At 41.2% G+C, this 19,473-nt stretch overlaps 2 protein-coding genes and 1 long non-coding RNA gene across 5 annotated transcripts in view; 2 read left to right on the forward strand and 1 right to left on the reverse strand.

The window, feature by feature from the left end:
- Positions 1–19,473, forward strand: part of LOC309530761 (uncharacterized protein) — a 146,218-nt gene that overhangs the window by 51,287 nt on the left and 75,458 nt on the right. The gene's annotated exons all lie outside the window — the stretch shown is intronic.
- The window catches only part of WDR20 (WD repeat domain 20), a 54,327-nt gene that overhangs the window by 18,769 nt on the left and 16,085 nt on the right, over positions 1–19,473 (reverse strand). Inside the window, exon 1 of one of the 3 annotated variants that reach the window (XM_082218054.1) lies at positions 629–649. The exons of the other annotated variants lie outside the window; for them this stretch is intronic. The gene's annotated coding sequence lies outside the window, so the exon portion shown is untranslated. Of the gene's footprint in view, positions 1–628; positions 650–19,473 lie in introns of those variants that run through there. 3 annotated transcript variants of the gene reach the window in all.
- Positions 3,665–11,613, forward strand: LOC309539953. Its single transcript, XR_014223029.1, has 3 exons — positions 3,665–5,273; positions 9,359–9,398; positions 11,490–11,613. It is a non-coding gene; the product is annotated as an uncharacterized lncRNA (long non-coding RNA).

The raw sequence follows: 19,473 nt of genomic DNA on the forward strand, positions 1-19,473 counted from the left end.
GATTTGGATGACACGAAACTGCTGGCAGGTGGCCATCCTTGTCTGAAGCAAAATGTTCCAAGAATCTGTAACTCCACTGTATTATGTGGTGTGCCAATAAGCTTCACGCTCTACATGAAATGCATTGCTGCTTCATCTCTGGTCATCAGAGTCATTATCCGTTATCACAGAAGAGTAGTGCAATGGCATAGCGCTTCTGGTTTTGAAGGCTATGAGGTTCATCAGGTACCCCAGATAGGTCACTCCATCAGTCTAATCTATTTTACCAGCTTGTTGAAAGGATAATTCTGCACCTTCCATTTAGGCCAATTTGTACCAGGCCCCCACAGGACCTGAACCATGTGCCCCTAAATCTGTTCTGGGGATTCCCCCAACCCTCACAAGCACATTTGGGGAGGATGCAGGGAACACCTAGGGAGAGAAGATGGGAGAAAAGTCCTGTTGCACAAGCATTAACCCTTGCACTGGTGGGACAGTTACTTAGCACTGTATCAGACGCAAGTCAATGCAGTAGGAATACCCAAAACATATGGCAGAAAAAGACTTAATGTTCAGTGTGGCACTGGCATAATAAAATAGCAGCTCTATGTTAAGCTCTCCAACTTCTCATAAATTGAATCTCTCTTACCCATTACACTATGTCATCACATTATGAATTTGCACACCACTGGCTGCCATGAATGAATCTGCAGAGAAGCTCACATTCCAACAGGCTGCAGCAGAGGGAAGAAGAAAAGTAAAAGAGAAGAGCCATTGGCTCTGCTAAGAGGAACTAGCTGTCTTTTGGATTCTCAACTATGCCATGGCAGCAGCCATTCTATCAGGCTGTAGAAGAGGGGGGAATGGAAAGCAAGGCCACATGATCTGCTGTGCTGAAAGACCAGCTCCTCCTCTCACCAAACTGTTTCCATTCTAGCTGGGTCATTACAACACTCAACTTTTAAAACATTTGCATCCTCCACTCACATTCCTTTTTCCTTTTGTATCATACCTTAGATTGTAAGCCCCAGAGAGCGGGGGCTGCATTGTTTTTTATTGATCTTGTAAGTCATTCTGGAATCATTTCTGGCTGAAGAGTGGGATACAAATATTTTAAATAACTAGTGCATGGTGACATGTCATAAGTAAATGTGCCTGGGCATTAGAGAGAGATGCAATAATTCAACACAAGGTTTCTGCAATCTTTGTCAAGCCTAACATCTAGTTTCATCTTTATTGTCCATCATGAAGATGCTTAAAGATTACAAGAGCAATGTTAATATGTATTATTCTAGTACGGTCAACAATGGAACTAACTGAATTGTGGAAGGTGCATTTTTCCATATGACCCTTGCTATTAAGAGACAGTTGTGGCAATAGAGCGCTTAATATTTTTTAGTACAAATTATACAGCTGACAAGTAAATTAAATGCTTAATCTACATAGTGCTAACTTGTAGATCCTGAGAACAATCCTAAGGCAGTGGGAAGAACAGCTGGGAGGCTGCTGACCTACCTCTGGTTGGCAGAGAGTGGTCTTAAGGTCAAAGACCCACCACCTGCTGCAGCAATGGCAATCTTTGCTCCCTTTGGTGATTTAAACTGAGATCTTAAATATAATGTAAAACCAAAGTATGGATAAGAACCTTATGCACTTGGCTAAGACTTAACAACTCGCCAGTTGGACTACTTTCCCTGATGCTTCTTGACAAATTCCAATCTAGTTGGTTGAAGGGCACTCTCAGAAAATTGGCCACATATAGTCTCTCCCCAGAGTTTTTATTAAGTTTAGAAAGGGGAAAGGCCAAGAATATAATCAAAGAAAGACTCAGGGACATAGAAGCCCAAAATGACTTGGGTCAACTTCCAATAACTCATAAACTCCTATTCGATTCCCAAAGCCCCCATCTAGCAAACTATCTTAAAGTTCTACATAATGCCAAACACCGTTGGGCATTTACCAGGGCCCGCTTTAACGCTCTCCCTTCAGCTCTTCTAGAGGGAAGATACAACAAAATACCGTTCGAACAAAGATTATGTCCCTGTAACAGCAACGAAATAGAAACCATCGGGCATGTCATCTTATATTGCCCATTATATCGAGACTCAAGAAAAGAGCTGATCGAGCCGATTCTGAGGAAAATACCTCGTAGTACAGATGACACCTATATCAGACACCTCTTAGCTGACAAAGACCCCGAAATTAACAGGCCTGTGGCGAAGTACTGTTACATTGCAACAAGAATAAGACGAGCAATGACAGCAACAGAGTTCAAATTGCAAACATCGAAGGAACGATAATAAACAGTAATGACATTTGAATTGAATCCTCAAAACCTTAAAAGTCGAAACCTGATCATAAACATAAGTACCAATTTTGTGATTTGGCCATATCTCCACTGTTATCTGTAGTACAATAGTACTCATATTGCCAATATTATTTTATTTTATAAATTGCTTGTTGGTCATTGACCGTATTAAAGATATTTAAAAAAAAATATTGAATGTATTAGGAACTTAATCACAAGTAGACTTTAAAGGCTCTGATACTGGGAGCAAGCAGTTGGCAAATATATTAGAAGAACTGTGATTAACAGAACAAGCCTACCTATGTCTACTCAGAAGTCCTATTGAATTCAATGGTACTAAGTATTGTTGGGATTGCAGCCTTAGGCTTTCCCTTGAGGCAGCATAAGGTAAGCAAATGAGTTTATTTTCTACCTCCTTTATAGGAGAAAACTGAATTCCAAATGGCTTGGGAACAATATTTGTTTTATGTGCACTTGCATTTCCCTCCAATCTGTGCACAGAGGTTTCATTCTAACTACTGGAAACTTCACCCAGATTTATTGTAAACTCTAATTTTCTGTTTTCCTGTGGACTGGAAACATGGCTTTCAAGGTAACAATACCAATTACATTATATCAGTGATGGCGAACCTTTTAGAGACCGAGTGCCCAAACTGCAACCCCAAACCCATTTATTTATCACAAAGTGCCAACACGGCAATTTAACCTTTATATCTCATTTTTTCTGTGTGTTTCACGTTTCTTCTTTATGGCTGCTGTTGTAATAAGTAATCCTTCATAAAAGTTATTGCACTACATTCTTCATTAAATTATCTTCCCACTGATATATCATTTTATGGTATAACTCAGTGCTTTTTTTCTTAAAAAATGTTTAATGGCATTCTCATATTGACTCAAGAAAATCACCACCGGGGGGAAATAAATACAGTTCAAATTGGGGGAAATAAATACAGTGAATTTCTTCTCCCATTAAATTCACAAAATGTTTAGGGGTGTGCGTCCCCACAGAAAAAAAGCACTGGTATTACTCCAAAACAAAGTGGTGTTATGAGCCATCAAACCTCGCAAATACGTTTTTTCCAGAAGGTTCCACAATTTTGGCCACTAGCACACTGGAGGGCTGTACAAAGAGCCACCCTCTCTCAATTTTTAATGTGAGATAATCATGATTGTCTGCATGTACACATACCAATAAATATAAATAAATAAACCCAACCAGATGGGCAGGGTATTATTATTATTATTTTTTTAAAAAAATTATTTTCAATGCAGAATCATAACAAAAATTACAAACATTGAAGGCTCTGAGTGCCCTCTCTGGCACGCATGCCATAAGTTCGCGACCACTGCACAATGTGAACTCTTCTTCGCAATCTGAAGCAGTTCCTAACTTTGTTAGGAGGTTGTATCTGAAAGGTGCTCTGTGCTTCCACTCACACTAAGTGACTCTTCAAGTTATACTACCATGCTTCCTCAGATCCAGCCTCAGTACTTAAGAGAGTTGGAATAAAAGCACCGAACATCTCATTATGTCTAAATGCTTCAGATACCGTTTCCAAAAGCACTGAATTAAATATGACCTCTTTGCCATTTCATATTACAGCACTAACATATTTAATAAGAGTCCACTAAATTTAAGAGACTGTGCAAGCCAGAGGGCTAACCACTGGACCTGGGGGCAAGCAATTTTTAAAGGGTTTGTTACAAATATAAAGAGCACCCTATAAGTAAAACAGAGGAAGCAAATACATTAACTATCCTTTAACTAACTCTTGGTTTTTAATGCTCTGAAGGATACATTTCTCACCTGTCTAAATGCGCCTCTGAACAATGACATTTTATTTGATGGGAGGAGAAAAGGACTGATGGTCTTTGCTCTTAAACATCTTGGGAGCCATAATATTTTTCATTCATTATTCTTACCATGCTGGAGGAACACATTAATACCATTGCTAAACTATTCTCTGCAAGACAGATACTCAGTGTGAAGACGTTTCTGCATGACACACTGGTATAGGACAGTCATCAGAAACAGATCTAGCATCAAATTAGAGCCAAGCAAGCCCAGAAACACATACACACATTGCATTTTATGTGCCCATTTTTTCTTGGCAAGAGATACTGAAGTCGATCTCTTATGCTAACCCCAAGGTGTCTGGATGACAAAATATGATTTTGCATAGGGATCTATCTAATCCACACCCCATTTCCAACATACTCTTCCGGGAAATCTGCAAGTATGGTATGAAGCAAACAAACTTCTACTGATGTTTATCCCCAATCGCTGGTATTTTGGCATACTTCCTTTGAACATGGTGGTTTAATTTAGCTATCGTGGTTAACATTCTCTACAAATCTACCATTTAGACTGGAGACTATCACAACATTTTATTGAATAAAATTTCGTGAATTATATGACAATTTACCAAATATTACGGTTTACCACAATCCAAATCTCTGCTCTTCTAATATTGCTGGTAGGATTACCAAATACCAACATCAATCTATTCACAGCTAAGTGGCAACAGCATCCGCTATGGTTCAATTTTCTCTTCCCCACCTGCACTACCCAAAACAAAACCAGAGTAAGATGTAGCCAATGCTAATGTGCAGCAAAAGAAAATACTGTTTTGAGAGTCCTAGATAAACCTTTTATACCAAGGTAAAAGATACATGGTGACTTAAGTTCAGGTACTCCTTAGGCTGCCCCACCTTTTTCCTTAGGTCTGCTTCTGTTCCTGTAGCAACCTGACATACAATTCAGATTAGGCTTTTTCCGACAAATATATAAGGTAACAGGAAAAAGTCTCACCTATTTATCATCTATATGTCAGACTGCTGTTAAGCAGTCCATTTTTTCCTAACATGGACATAAAGCATCCTTCTATCACCTTGCATCCTCCAGGTGTTTTGGATTACAATTCCCAGCAGCCAGAGAAGGCCGACAAAGTTGTGAGAATCGCCAACTATATTTCTGCTTCAAAAGGTGGAGGATTCAGGATCTGTGAAATGTGGCAGCCCTAGTTACTACTCATGGGTACCCACTGCATTTCATTTCATTATATTGAGTATTCTTTGCTTACTATGTATAATTACAGTAGAAGTGACAGTTTGTTCTATTTTGTGACACTGAAAGCAAGCACAAAATTACCCGTCACTATTGGTATCAACTGTGGATTTTCAAACATTCAGCTAAGTTTTATTTGGGACAAATGTAACTATCTAAACTTCAGAAGACCACATAACAACAAAAAAACTTTCCACATCATTGCCCCCAAATCTCTAAGCCTATCAGCCCAGCTTAAGCAAAAACTGTATCTTAAGCCAAGGTGTAAAAATTGCTTTCACATTCTTAAATGAACAGAGGGGCAATGTATTAAGCAACAATTAGAAGTTGTGGTGGGAAGCAGTCAGAGTTAATAAATGATTATGCCAATATTTATATTAATAACTGACACAATTTAGCAAACACAAATCCTTGAAAAATCACACTGCAAGTCAGTTTTCTTATTTATGCACCCAGAGGAACCAACTGAGGGTGTTGCTGTTTTTAATGGTAAATTACTGCCCCAAACACAAAGTCCTGCTCTCCTTCAGTTTTTTGAATTGCCCTGGGTCTGTACGGCTAGGGCAGAACACTCTTTGACCATCATCCCAGGGGGATGAGCCGCCATATCGGACAGTGCTGTGCACTTTCTTGTGGAAGAAAACAATCTTAGGTGAGCCACCTATCTTGCTGAAGAGTCCTTTTCAGCTGAAGAGATCAAAGGCCTTTGTCAGGCCTATGAAGGTGATGTACAAGGGGCGTCTCTGCTCTCGGCACTTCTCCTGCAGTTGATGCAGTGAAAAAATCATGTTGACTGTTGACCTCTGAGCTCTAAAGGTACACTGTGTCTCGGGAAAGACTTGTAAGCAATTGACTGTAGTCTGTTGAGAACTATATGGGCAAAGGCTCAGCTCAATTTACTGGCCCGCATACAGCTCATTAGTGTCACCAGACTCTGGTCTGGCATCTTCACAGCATCACCTGATTTCAGGTGGAATAGAAAGACAGCTGGGAATAATCTGCATATTGTTGACATTGTTTCCCAAATGATGTTCCCCAGCAGTTTCATATAGGTATTTAAGAACACGGAGGTTAAGATGGATCCTTGCACAACCTCAAAGCAAAATTGCCAAGGGGCCTATCAAAAATGCCTCAGGGTATCTTGATGTTTCAGAGTGATTTTGAACAATAAATGGCCAATATTTACAGAACAAGAAGTTCTATCATTAAGATATACTGGGAGTATTCATTTTATTCATACCAGCATTTATATGCCACTTTTCATCAACACAAAGGGCTGTTGATTGTGGTTATATGCAACAAAGGCTATGCGGTGGCTAGAAAAGTCCAAATACATTCATTAGACACATCAATTCAGAATCTTTCAAGGGTTATCCCAACCTGCTCTCTGCATACCCCATTTACTCGTCTTAGGCTGGGCCAATTTTTAGGCTCCATACACATTCACAAAGCAATGATTCAATTCCTCTTTCAGGCTTCAGATGACACCCTCAAAACAAGGATTTTCTCCCTTATTGCCTGCTTTATATTCTTCTGCACCCTTATGTGTTTAAAGCAGAGATTAAATCAAAATTCTGGTGCTCCTTAAACACAATTTCAAGCCACTGAGACTTGTTGCCAAAGATCTGCATGACTTCAGATAAGTGGAGATGGAGATTGCTAGCATCATCCAAAAGGCATTCATTCAGTACACATACCACCACTGTTTATTATCTATTGTGTCAACTTCCATCTTTTGACTAAGCTCTTCAGATGGCAATTCAGCACTGCACACCATGCAATTGTGCTACATGAATGCATAAAGATTTCCATTCTTTGGTTTGGTGCAACATTTTGTTGAACAAAAAAGGTATTACAGCAGATTTCTCTCTTCTCTGATGATTAACCCTATGATTGTACCTACTTGACAAATCAGCACAAAAACCTGACATTCTCTAGGTCATTCAAAACAGTAGGTGCTTCCTATAAAGGACATAGTAACTCACTGGAAGTGCTTGCGAGTGATACTAAACCGTTCTTTAGTGCTATGCGCACAAGCTGCAATGAGCCTAAACAAAGCCTCAGGCTCATGCGTTCTCCTATCTTGTACAGCCAGGAGAAGGATTTTGCCAGCATTTTCTTTCACTTTCCCCTCATCTTAGCTTGTCCTTGTGTACGAAATAGAAACTGTAGTTTACGGAAAGTTCTGCTTAGTTTAACAAGTCAGCTTCTTTACTCGCCATCTAAAGCTAGCTTATTTTGAACTAACCAGTATATGTGATAAACTGCAATATTTTGCTTATATGCAACAAGCAGAGATTAGAGGAAAGTGGGGATGGGGCCTTGCAAAGCTCTCCCTGTAAAATGGGTAAGGAGGAAATGAAGCCCAATGCTTCATGTGAGTTTGTTCCACCTCATGCATGTAGCACAAAACCTTGGCCTGGTTCTGATCCACAGAACCACCTTTATGGCCTACCAACCTTCGACCAAAATCAGGGGTAGGAAAGCCTTGTCTTGTCATTGGAAGGTGGTTTTGGAGACCTGAGAAATAGGAAAGAGCACAAAGACTTCCTTACAAAGGTACTGTGCCAGAGGGAGAAAAGGCACTAAGACTATCCTGATTTTACTTCCCTTTGGTTATCTCAACCCGCATTCCTAGCCTATTGTGGGGTTGAAAATGTTGTGTATGCAGACACAAACTATCCATGTTTGTCATGCCCATGCCATGAGTGAGCAGCTTTCACTATGGCCCTTAGGCTGAAAAAGATATTAATGCCAAGCCTACACTAAGCAATGGTTTAGTGCTGGGGTGGGGAGCCTCAGGCCCAGGGGTCTAATGTAAGCTCACCTCAATACAAGCTCACCTCAATGGCACTGCTTCACTTCCTCAAGTGCTTTTGCCTGCCCAGAATATCTCCTTGAAATATGATCATCCCTTTTGCTTGCCTGGACGGAAAGAGGGATCTGCATGTGGGGAAACCTCTGGGTTTTGCAAGGCTGGAATGTGGCCCATAATTCAAAGGTAAGAACGACAGTTGCTGCTCCATTGACTGTTTTGCCTCTCGCCCACCCATTTCTGTCTCTATTCCCACCCACTGCCAGCATGCGAGAAGGTTCCTATGAGGAAACTCGCCCCATCCAGAGTTTAATGTTCCATGCAAACTAGGGCAATGTCTAAATCCGGTCCTTAATGTAGTATCAAGTCAGACTCAATGGTTTGCCACGCTAACTGTCCAATATTATTTTTCCTCTTTGAAATTAGAATGATTCCAATTTGGCTGCATTTTATGGCCAAATGCATGGGTTTCTTTAAGGTTACCCTGCTGACTAATCAGCAGTGGCTTCAGGACAGGGTGTTCAGGAGGAGAAACAGGTGGTGTGTCTACTTCCCTCTCCCCAGTAGTTGTTTCTCAATTCAGAGTAGTACTACAGCCAGCAAGTTTCAAATGTAAGTCTCCAGGGGGGGCGGGGGAGAGAGAAATGGGTTTGGAGGGTGGCATATTTGGATAATAAAAAACAGCCCTAGGGAAAAGATTACTCACCATCTCTCAAAATTTTTGATTTGATTTTTTAGGTTCCTAAAGAGATGTTACTCACATCTGTGTGTAATGTCTACTTTACCCCTTAAGCAACAGGTTTTTTTCAAGTGCAAACACACCAACATGTCAATTATCAAGTACTATATATAAGTATCAAGTAGCACAATACAAACAGTAATACTGAAACCCCAAAGATCTTAGCACCTTGGTTGAAAAATAAATGTATTACGGATACTGGCATTTCAGTGTAAAAGAAACTGTTCACAGTCCTATAATATGCACACCACAGAAGTCAAAATCTTAGGTGTTCATCTTTCACTTAGATGTAAATAAGTTATCAACAAACTAAATGCAGTTTGCATAATTTTATCTTGGGTTGCTATGGAGATGTTCTAATGTGGTGGTGATGATGGTTAATCACTGTGCATTCTCTCTATCCTAAATGGTTGTGTCAAATTCTGATTTTGTACTTTTGTTAAATTGTAGAGATGTTATTCATCATATGGAAACTGCCTAGTAAGAACAGGTGAGAATTACAAAATGATTCAATTATTTAGTATTGCACCATGCAATAAAAACAAAAATCCCAGAGACACCTGCTTTATGAAATGTTAAGAAATGCATAGAAGTCTTAATTTGCTTTCGTCTTGGAACTGACATGTTTTATTCCAAGTAAGCTATGAATAAAATGTCATTTTACAGCACTCCTTGAATTCTAAGAATGAGAACCAGCTGGTTTATACATACATTGTAAATTGATTGTCAGGATCGTAAGAGGTGCAGAAGTATTTTAACTCTAAGGCAGCATGAGGCAGAAGTTCTGGACTAGAGTTCAGATGAAGTTTTTGGAATAAGTGAACTCCTTCCTGTCCATAAAGGCTCCCGACCTTTTTGGGTCATGGACACAACTGCAAACCAGGGAAACTATCAGAATGCTTCTTTCGTGTTTAATTTCAGTGAGGGTGGGGAGACTCTGTGCACAGAAGCATATGCCTCTGTGGACACCACCATGGTGACATCTGTGTCACAGTGCTACGTCTGTGTAAAGGTAGATCAGATATACTTGTTGCAATAATTATGCAAGCCTACCTTGCAACAGGAGTTGGCAAGCAGCCTATGTAAATCAGAGTCAGATTTGTTTTAAAACATATAGGACAGGATACAAAAAATTCTAAGCAAGGGTTCAAGTGCTCTGGTACATGTACAAGAAAGTTTCTGTTCTCCACTTTTGATAAATGTTCCTTGTGGTGTGCCAGAGATTGTTTCTACAAGTGCTTCAAGGTGGTCTTGTGCAAAGCAAAGGGGCTGTATGTGCAGAAGCCCAGAACAGAGCTCTTTACATCCCACTTACTTTAGCAATTGATTGACTGCATTTCTATTCCACAACTGAGTAAGTTCTCAGGGGAGCAAACTATCAGAAAACAAAGTGTGAAATGCAATGAAAAGACAAATCAAGTCTAAAATCACAAAGGAATATGCCAGCGAGAAACTAAACAATTTGTATTTTTTTTTATGGTGCTTATTATTGTACAGCACCCTGCTATTTGATAATTTGACAGTGCAGAAATACATACATACATACATAAGGCCTGAGGGAATAAAGAGGTATTTGCTAAGTGCAAGAAGGGCATCAAGGAAGACACCAGGTGAGCCTCTCTGAGTTGAGCAGTCTAGTCAGGGCACACCTTTTGAAGAGGCCTTTTTCCCAGAATCCACCTGCATAACCTTATCTCTCTGGTGTACTTAAAGGCGTCAGAAGTAGAGTTCAAAGTCAAAATAGGTATAAGGTACACTAGTCAACACGACAGTAGGCTCATAAATGGATCAGGAGCGGTATGTATTTTAATGGGATGAATAGAGTGAAATGTTATGATTGGTGGAGAGAGAGAGAGAGAGAGAGAGAGAGAGAAACAAAGAGAAAATGTAAACATAGTACCGCTGCGGTGGGAAGGTAAACAGCATTTCCGTGTGCTCTGGTTTCCGTCACGGTGTTCCATTGTGCCAGAAGCGGCTTAGTCATGCTGGCCACATGACCCGGAAAGCTGTCTGCGGACAAACTCCTGTTAGGATATTTCCGTTCCACCTTAAAAGGGAGCAGGCTTTGTGAGTCAGAGTCTGCGTATTTCCTGTTTCACAGGATGTTTCTGTTGTGTCTTTTGTTTTCGCTCTCTCTGTGTCTGGAGACACTGAAGCAGGCAGTCATGTTTTTTTTGTTCTGATCAACGCTGAATAAAACTTGTAAATAATGCTCCCCTGAGTGCGACTTTTGCTGTGCATTATCTGCTGATAGAGTGTGCATGAGCTCTGGAATGTGGCAAGCTATTTCTGGAAGCTCGTGTCGCTAATTGCTGATACTGTATCTACGGGAGATCGATGGATCGTCCGGCAGCCGGCTTGGGGGCCATGATGGACTTTGTCTCCCTGGCAGTATCCCAACAACTCTGGCTCCCTCGGCCTGAAAGCGAGATGAGCGCCGCAACCCCAGAGTCGCATTTGACTTAACCGTCAAGGGGTCCTTTACCTTTTACACATAATAGTGTTTAGCTTTTTGTGTTGTTAATACTGTTTAACAGATTATGAATGTTTTATTCATGATTTCCCTCTGTCATTTTTACAGCAACAGTTCCCAAAATCAATGATTTTTCAGAGAACCCTAGGAGGAGGAAGTTCAACTTAAATATCACAAGTTCATCTCTACAGTCATGTTTCAATTTCCCACCCCATAATGAAACATTTAGTACAGTGGTGCCCCGCAAGACGAATGCCTCGCAAGACGGAAACCTCGCTAGATGAAAGAGTTTTCCGTTTTGGAGGTGCTTCGCAAAACAAATTTCCTATGGGCTTGCTTCGCAAGATGACAATGTTTTGCGAGTTCCTGCTGGTTTTTTTTCCTCCCCCCCCCCTTTCCTAAGCCGCTAAGCCGCTTATCAGATGATCCGATCAGCAGATAAGCCGCTAATAGCGCTAATCCGCTAATCCGTCAATGGGCTTGCTTCGCAAGACGAAAAAACCGCTACACGAAGAGAATCACAGAACGGATTCTTTTCATCTTGCGAGGCACCACTGTACCAGCAACGCAATTGCCTTGCAGTAAGTAAGTGGTGAAATTCATTGCTCATTTGCTCCCTCACACACAAACAGTATGTAAGCACAGGTTGGTTAACAGCTCTGATTTATGGATCTTCTGTGCTGCATGACTGCAATAAGCTGTGTATGGGAAATGTATATTCTATTCCAGTGTATTTAAGATGTGGATGAACTTATGCCAAAGAAGAAAGACAAGAACAACCTTTGAATAGGAGAAGAGAAAGCAGCAAGTTGTCAGAAAAAGTGCATCTATGTTGAACCACAGAATGCTTTGCAAAAGTACGGCTAGGTGGCATGAAAAAAACACACCAGTCCACTGAAGGGAAGAAAAATGAACAGTTGTAAACTTAAAGCGGATTAGCTTAAGCAAGTGAGCTTCAAACAGAAACTCTTGTCAGTGATAACTAAACAGCACAGCATGGTTATAGACATCTAAAGATCAAGAAACCTTCAAGCCAACACAGTATGCCATCTTGAGAAAATCACTGAATATTTAGAAACACACACATTCTCTTTAAAGAGCTCTAACCAACTCTGGTTTTAATAGCATGGCACCAATGAAAACAGGTTTTCACCACTGGGAACACAAGAGGGAAAAGCAAGCTAATGGCAATGCCAACTCTTATCTAAGCTTCTTGATTTTCAATGACAATAGCTTGACATGATGTCTGAATTGGGAAGATTAAGGTTCATAGTATGCTTCAAAAATAGAACCAGAAGCTATGGTTTGTGGTAACCACTGTCTGAGCAATTCTGGTGTCAGGAAAAAGTGTGGTTGACAGAAACCAGGAAGTGCAGGATGGAAGGGGAGAGTAAATAAGTGACCATGTAAGCCCTTTACAGCCAGATTACGGACAATCCATAGTTTGGTTGTAATATTGGGACTGTGTGTCAATGGTCCCTCCCCTGCAACTGCAACTGCAAAAAGACTGCCCCTCACTCCACCGCCACACACTGAATTTGCACCTCCCTTTCCTTTCTTGGTACCACTGGTTCCAAGCACACAACTCTTTGTCACCACTTCTCAGCACTCAGTAGTTCACAGGGTGTAAACTGCTGCCGCCGCCAGCACCTACTACTGCATTTCTCCACTTCCAGATAGGCCAGTTGGAGCACTGGCTGGTGTTTGAAAGGAAGCTAGCAGCAAAATGGAGAGGAGGGGAGGGAAGAAAAGAAAAGAAAGATGGCAGACAGAAACAAGTAGGCAGAGGGAGGGAGATGGTGGCAGTTCTATAAGAATTAGCAGAATCCCAGCAGACAAGAGTCTCAGCCTCAGTGACAAAGCATTAAGGTAAACAGTTAAGCAAGCAAGCAAGGCAAGCACCTGCCACCTGCACAGGTTTAGCAATAGGGCCAGTAGGCAAAGGCAGATAACCTTCCCATTTTATCTTACAAATCCTAACTTCACAACTGTAGAAGACCAAGAACAAAAAGCATGCAGGTAGAAAGCCAACAGGGTTGTGGGGGCTATTCAGTGTTATTGGGCAGTGTCATATGTACAACTATTTGTCTGCTGCACAAAATATTGCTGCAAAATGCTTTCACACTCCTGGTATGAAAGATTTCCAATACTCACTGAGACAGAAAAAAACAAGTCTAAAGCACGTGAACAAGATTACTGTTCTCCTTGCTTATATACACTGGTCTCAAATTTCCCTCCCTAGCAGGTGTTTTCCTATCAGAGGAGTAGGGAAAGGTTTTGCAGACAAAAAATGTTGTCAGACGCAATTTTAAAGGGCCTCAGTAATTATTGAGCAATTCAATTTCAGTAGCTCTCTCAAAATGATTTCTGCTGTAGACTTCTCCCTTCCCCAAGGTCCAACTGAAACAATTAAAAGATGCACCCTAGCAGCATAACAACGTGAAAGCAATTAGCCTCATTTGTTTCATAATCATACAACTTGTTAACCTGGTTTAGTAACATTTGGAAGTTTGGCTTCGCAACTGACAGCCAGCAGAAAAGAATTCACATATTCTCAAAATGGTGCCATATGCAGCTACTCCGTCATATGCACGCAGGTAGTCAACTGGTGGGGTAGGAGTGAAAATGAATGCTGGGGTTTTGGAGCAATTGGCAGCCACCACTGCTAGAAGACAAGCTGGCATTTTAGTGTGTTCTCTCCTGGAAATCTGCTCTCTTTCACTTCCTACTACCTCCTCACCTATCCTATCCTAGTATACTAGCAGTGATGTGGGGCAGAACATTTTCCATGTGAAAGAATGTTTTCTTAAAAATGAGTTAGTAGCATCATAATGAATAAATGCAATTTCACTGGGCATGCTCAAAGTTGTAAGTTGTCCCCACCCCCGTAACTATAGGTCCTTTCTCATGTTCCTTCTAGTCATGGAGGGGAGTGGGATTGTGGCTACTTACTTGGTCCCTTCTCACCAAACATGCAGAAGCCCTGCTCGCACAACCTCTGTATGCTGTATGCACTAGAGCCTGTTTCTTAATTCTACAGAAGTCAGGTAACCAGCCATCTGCAACCAACCATGCCCTGGGCACTCCAGACTCTCATACCGCCAACAAAAATAAGGTACCTATTTATGGGACACTGACACAAAACTTTGTTCATATACCATTACAATGCAAAATATTGAAATTTCACCAACCCCCATTCCTTCCTTCCTTCCTTCCTTCCCTCTCTTTCCACGTCTCTCCCCACCCCTGCAACTCCACATTACTTATAACAGTAATGTCTTGCCCAATACAAAACTCTTTTGAGTTTTATAAATTTAGCATAACAACAGGGAATATGTCCAATTATGCTCACCGTGGCAAGGATGTAACTTCACTGTAGTGAGCAGCCTGCCTTTATCCCAACTTTGAAGCTGTAGAAAGTGGCAGATATCTTTCTATGGAGATCCCTACCACCTGGGCCACTAGGCAGAAAGTTAAGGGACATCTGACAGCTATGTTGCCAGACAACCTTGGCCATTCAGGAACAGACTGCCTTTCATTGCCTCCAATGTTTTTTGTGCTTGAGTTCAGGAAATGCAGAGAAGGGGTTACCGTCTTTTTCTGTGTATAAGATGAGGTTGTTATATTATAAAGAACTGTTACAATTTTGGGGTCATCTTATGCACAGATAGTGAGGGGGGACCTGCGATTGGTGGCAGCTGCGAGCAGGAGATTTTAAGCGGTGATTTGGCTGTGGTTTTTGGGCTGCAGCAATGCGTGCTGGCGACTGGCTGCTGCTGTGGGAAGTGGCTGTGTGTTTGGCGGTTGCTGGTGGCTAGCGGCAGACAATCAATGGCTTCGGTGAGTTGTGCAACTCTGGGCAATCCCCCCTAAAAAAGCTCAACAACTCTGGGCAATCTCCCCCCCATTTCTTTAATTTTGAGTCCCCCAAAATGGGGGGTTGTCTTCTACACGGGTGTGTGTTATACATGGGAAAACACGGTATCTATCCAGTTTTTTGCATGGCCAGCAAGGAAAGCCAAAAATTGTAGACACCTGTTTCAGCGCCTTCAATTCTTAGTGTGCTTTAATTTTCCTCCTTATCAGACCTTCTCATTAAAATCCCTTCAGCTGCTGGAAAAATGCTGGTGCTATATAGCATGTACGGTTATCAGAGTACACGGTACTTCTTAAGTTGTTTACTATTAGTCAAAATAAACATGCTGAATAAGATCCTAATTTAGAGCATGGAACCCTTTTCTGGAAACTCCACAACATGGCCCAATAGGTAAAAGGGCAGTGGGGTGATTATTTGAGGTAGGAGATGACGAGCCAGAACTCCAAACAGCTGAAGAAAGAAGAAGGTACTCACATCTTTTCCTCCTTTGGATCAGTGTCTAAAATTGCAGTACCTCTCAACTTCCTTATTCTCACCTGCTATGCTAAACCTTCTTGCCTATCTGGTTAGGGCACCTCCTTCACCCTTCCAAACACTGCACTATCCAGGAAAGCATGCCAGATTAACCCCTCCCTGACATTGGTGTGAGGCCTTAATCTCCAACAGCCCATCTTGGAGAAATAAAATGAATCTGGAGCCAGGCAAAAGGGAGGGGAGGAAAAGGAGCACTCCTATTCAAATAATATCCTTTTGTTCCAATCAATAGGTTATAGATAGCTATGTGTGAGCTCCTCATGCAATAACAGGCTGCTGGAAGAAACATTAATTCATAAATATTGTTCATCTTCTTTATAATCTTGGCTACATCCATCCCTATGACACCCCTAAATTAGATCACTCTCTCTGCTTTAATCAAATGTACTCTTTGAACGCTAAATCATGCTAATTTTACAGAAGTAGATAGGTAGCCGTGTTGGTCTGCCATAGTCAAAATAAAAAAATTCTTTCCAGTAGCACCTTAAAGACCAACTAAGTTAGTTCTTGGTATGAGCTTTCGTGTGCATGCACACTGTGTATCTGAAGAAGTGTGCATGCACACGAAAGCTCATACCAAGAACTAACTTAGTTGGTCTTTAAGGTGCTACTGGAAAGAATTTTTTTATTTTAATTTTACAGAAACAGTGATGATCAAGAAAGATGTGGTATACTATAACAGATAGCTTAAAGAAAAACTATGAAGACAAGAACAATCTAAGCTCATTAATCAATAATCAGTTTTGCTGAGCATATTTGAGGGTTAAGAGGATGGCGCAAATATAATAATAATAAAACACCACTGGCAATGGGAGCCATTTAGATGTATACATGACAGTTAGGCGGAGGATTTCTACATATTCAGGCAAGAAAGTAATTAACAGTTCCTAGAAAATCATGTTATGTTACAGTTCTTGAGTTAGAAAGAATAGGCAATAACAATTTAAACTTCTATTGAACTAAATCAAAAGTCATTGGGAGGCTCCTCGACAAGTTCTGAAAAACTGTGTTACTTCCCCCCACCCAAATGTTACGACTCTAGTCCCAACACAATCAGGAAAAAGTGTTACAACAGTAACACATAGCGCTACAGCGGTTCTAGAAATAGAAAAATTAGGTTTCACATATGTTCATGACACACTGCTTCCAAATTTAATACTTTCCTGTTCTGGTTAAAAATGTAAAACTAGTTAACCATCTACTTTGATTTGTGTAGCTTCTCAACTCCATCACCAGAGTGAGAAACTTATTTAGTGCCACACACACAGATGCCTCCAGGAACTGCAATCCCAGACAGACTTCTATTTATACTTGAAAATATAATTACAGTGTCTCCTGTGCCATGCCTCCCAATCCCTGTTCTCAGTCACTTTTATAAATCCTATAAAAAGGATGTAGCAAAGGCCTTATTTTCCTACTCCCCCTGTTTCTAGTTGTAGCAACTTGTTTCCTGCATCTATTAAGTCTTCAAATATTCAGCACTCCATTTTAATTACTGCTCATTTGGACAGATCCTCCCTCCATAACAGCTGCCCACCTTTTCCTGTACTGGTCCCTATTTGCAGCTTGAAGTCATTTGGATTAATCATTCTCTTCTCTCCTCAGAATGAGGTATTGGGGCAGAACATTGGTATTCTGCGAGACATGAGATATTTGTGGGCTGCTTAAATGTTTTATTGCTAAGGAGAAAATCTAGAACCAACTATTTTGTCCTTTAATTAAGGATTTTTTGGAAGCAGTAATAGCAAAGCCTCTTCCAAGAGATTACCAGCACATCGGTCCAATTAAGATTTTACCAACTCAAGGCAGCTCACACTACAATCCCAAGCTTCAAGAATACCATCTTAACTGGCTTACGTTCCCAATGCTGATGTATCTTGGGCACATACCACACCATCATTGGCGATCATTTTAGCTGATAGTCCCAGAGACAGCAACATATCCTCACTGTTGGCAGAACTATTGATAGAGTGGCCAAGATGGGCAGCAGGTGGTGAGGATCAAGCTTAGCCCAATTTCTTTGCTGGCAAAATAACTGAAAATGAGTTGCCAAAATAAACTATTCCTCTCCCTGCCACCACCTACACTGCTGTGGCAGACTATAGACTCTAACTGCACCTAACTGCAGTGCGCTAACACTAGTATACAAACCGCCCCGCACTAAGGAAGCCCTTTACTCACATGACAGAGCACACATCACTTGGGTCTCACATAGTTCCCACAATGGGAACTTTGGTGAGAAGATCTATGGTGCAAGGGCAGACTGCACAAAGAGAGGGCACCCTACATGAACAGCCTAGCCTCAGCACAAATACAGGATGAGCTCATTGCCACCATTGGCCTTCTCAGAACTCTAACTCTGCCTCAGGATTCAAAACAGAGATTATACTCCACTGCTTCAAAAGGGTTCACAAGGAGGAAAGGTGCCATGCCTCAAAGTATAACTGCTACACACGTCTCCCACATTTTGCTCCTCATGCTTCAATACTCTCAACTGTGTAGAAGAAATGCTTGAGTCCATGAGCAGCATGTGCTCTGTTCCAGCCACTGCAACTGCTGGTCAAAGGTGAGGACCCATCTGCCTTATAGGATCAATGCCTGGGCACAGCTACTTTGAGCACAGATCTTTGTTCTCCTTGTCCATTTATTCATCCATACCCAGTTTTTCCTAGACTCTATGCACGTAAGAGTCCCACTTCCCAAGGAAGGGGTAACTATTGTTTCAGACAGTACCCTTCTTCCACACAACACAGCAAGGGCACCAGAAGGGTATTGAGATGGAAGAACCATCACTTGCTCATGAGCACTTTGACTCAATCAGTCCAGTGACTGTGTTGCAGCTGGTAATCATTACTCATCAGTGTCCCTATGGCACTTCAGAGGCAGCACTCCAGGGAAGGATGTTCAATATTATACAAACCCCAGACAGCTTGCTTGGGAGGAAGCATATATTGGACCCAGGCTGCCCTAAGGCTCAAGGTTCCGCCATACTCATCTGAAAAAAGGACCCAAGAGAAAAGAAGCCCCTAGGCAAACATACTGGTATGCTCAATGCACGATGTACAACCCTAACTGCTTGTTAGGGTATGGCCCCCTACCCTGTAAAAAAATACATAATTCTCCCACACCCAATAAGATTTTATTCTTCCCACCTTGCCTTTTTCTTTCAAAGAAAAAGTATTAGCCAAAGGCTAAGCTCAGCTCTTATTCTGACTATCAATTTCTACTAAGCAGAGGTTGGATGGCCATCTGTCATGGATGCCATGTTGAGATTCCTGCATTGCAGGGGGTTGGACTGAATGACCCTTGGAGTCCCTTCCAACCCTACAATTTGATTATTCTATACTAGCAGAAAATTGCCTTTATAGGTGTATTTTATATACTCTGGTGTCAATAATGCCCTTCTTTCTCTGTTACCACAAACTGCTTACTATAGAAGCAGCTTCCCTCCTACAGAACTGCAAATTATAAACTGTATTTCATGCAGAGAACATGTTTGGATTAACGTATATAAATATAATAAATATATGTCTAAAATAGAAGCTGCCATCCACACCCCACATCTGGCTTAAGTACTTCACAATGGAGTGTTGGTTCTCCTCTCCCCCTGCATTAGTAATTTTAACTCAGGGTTGCTACCCAACTTTTTCTTCTTGTTTTTTGATGCTGCAAAGCACAGTC

The sequence above is a fragment of the Podarcis vaucheri genome (assembly GCF_965113315.1).
Source record: "Podarcis vaucheri genome assembly, chromosome: 1".
NCBI classification, from domain to species: Eukaryota; Metazoa; Chordata; class Lepidosauria; order Squamata; family Lacertidae; genus Podarcis; species Podarcis vaucheri.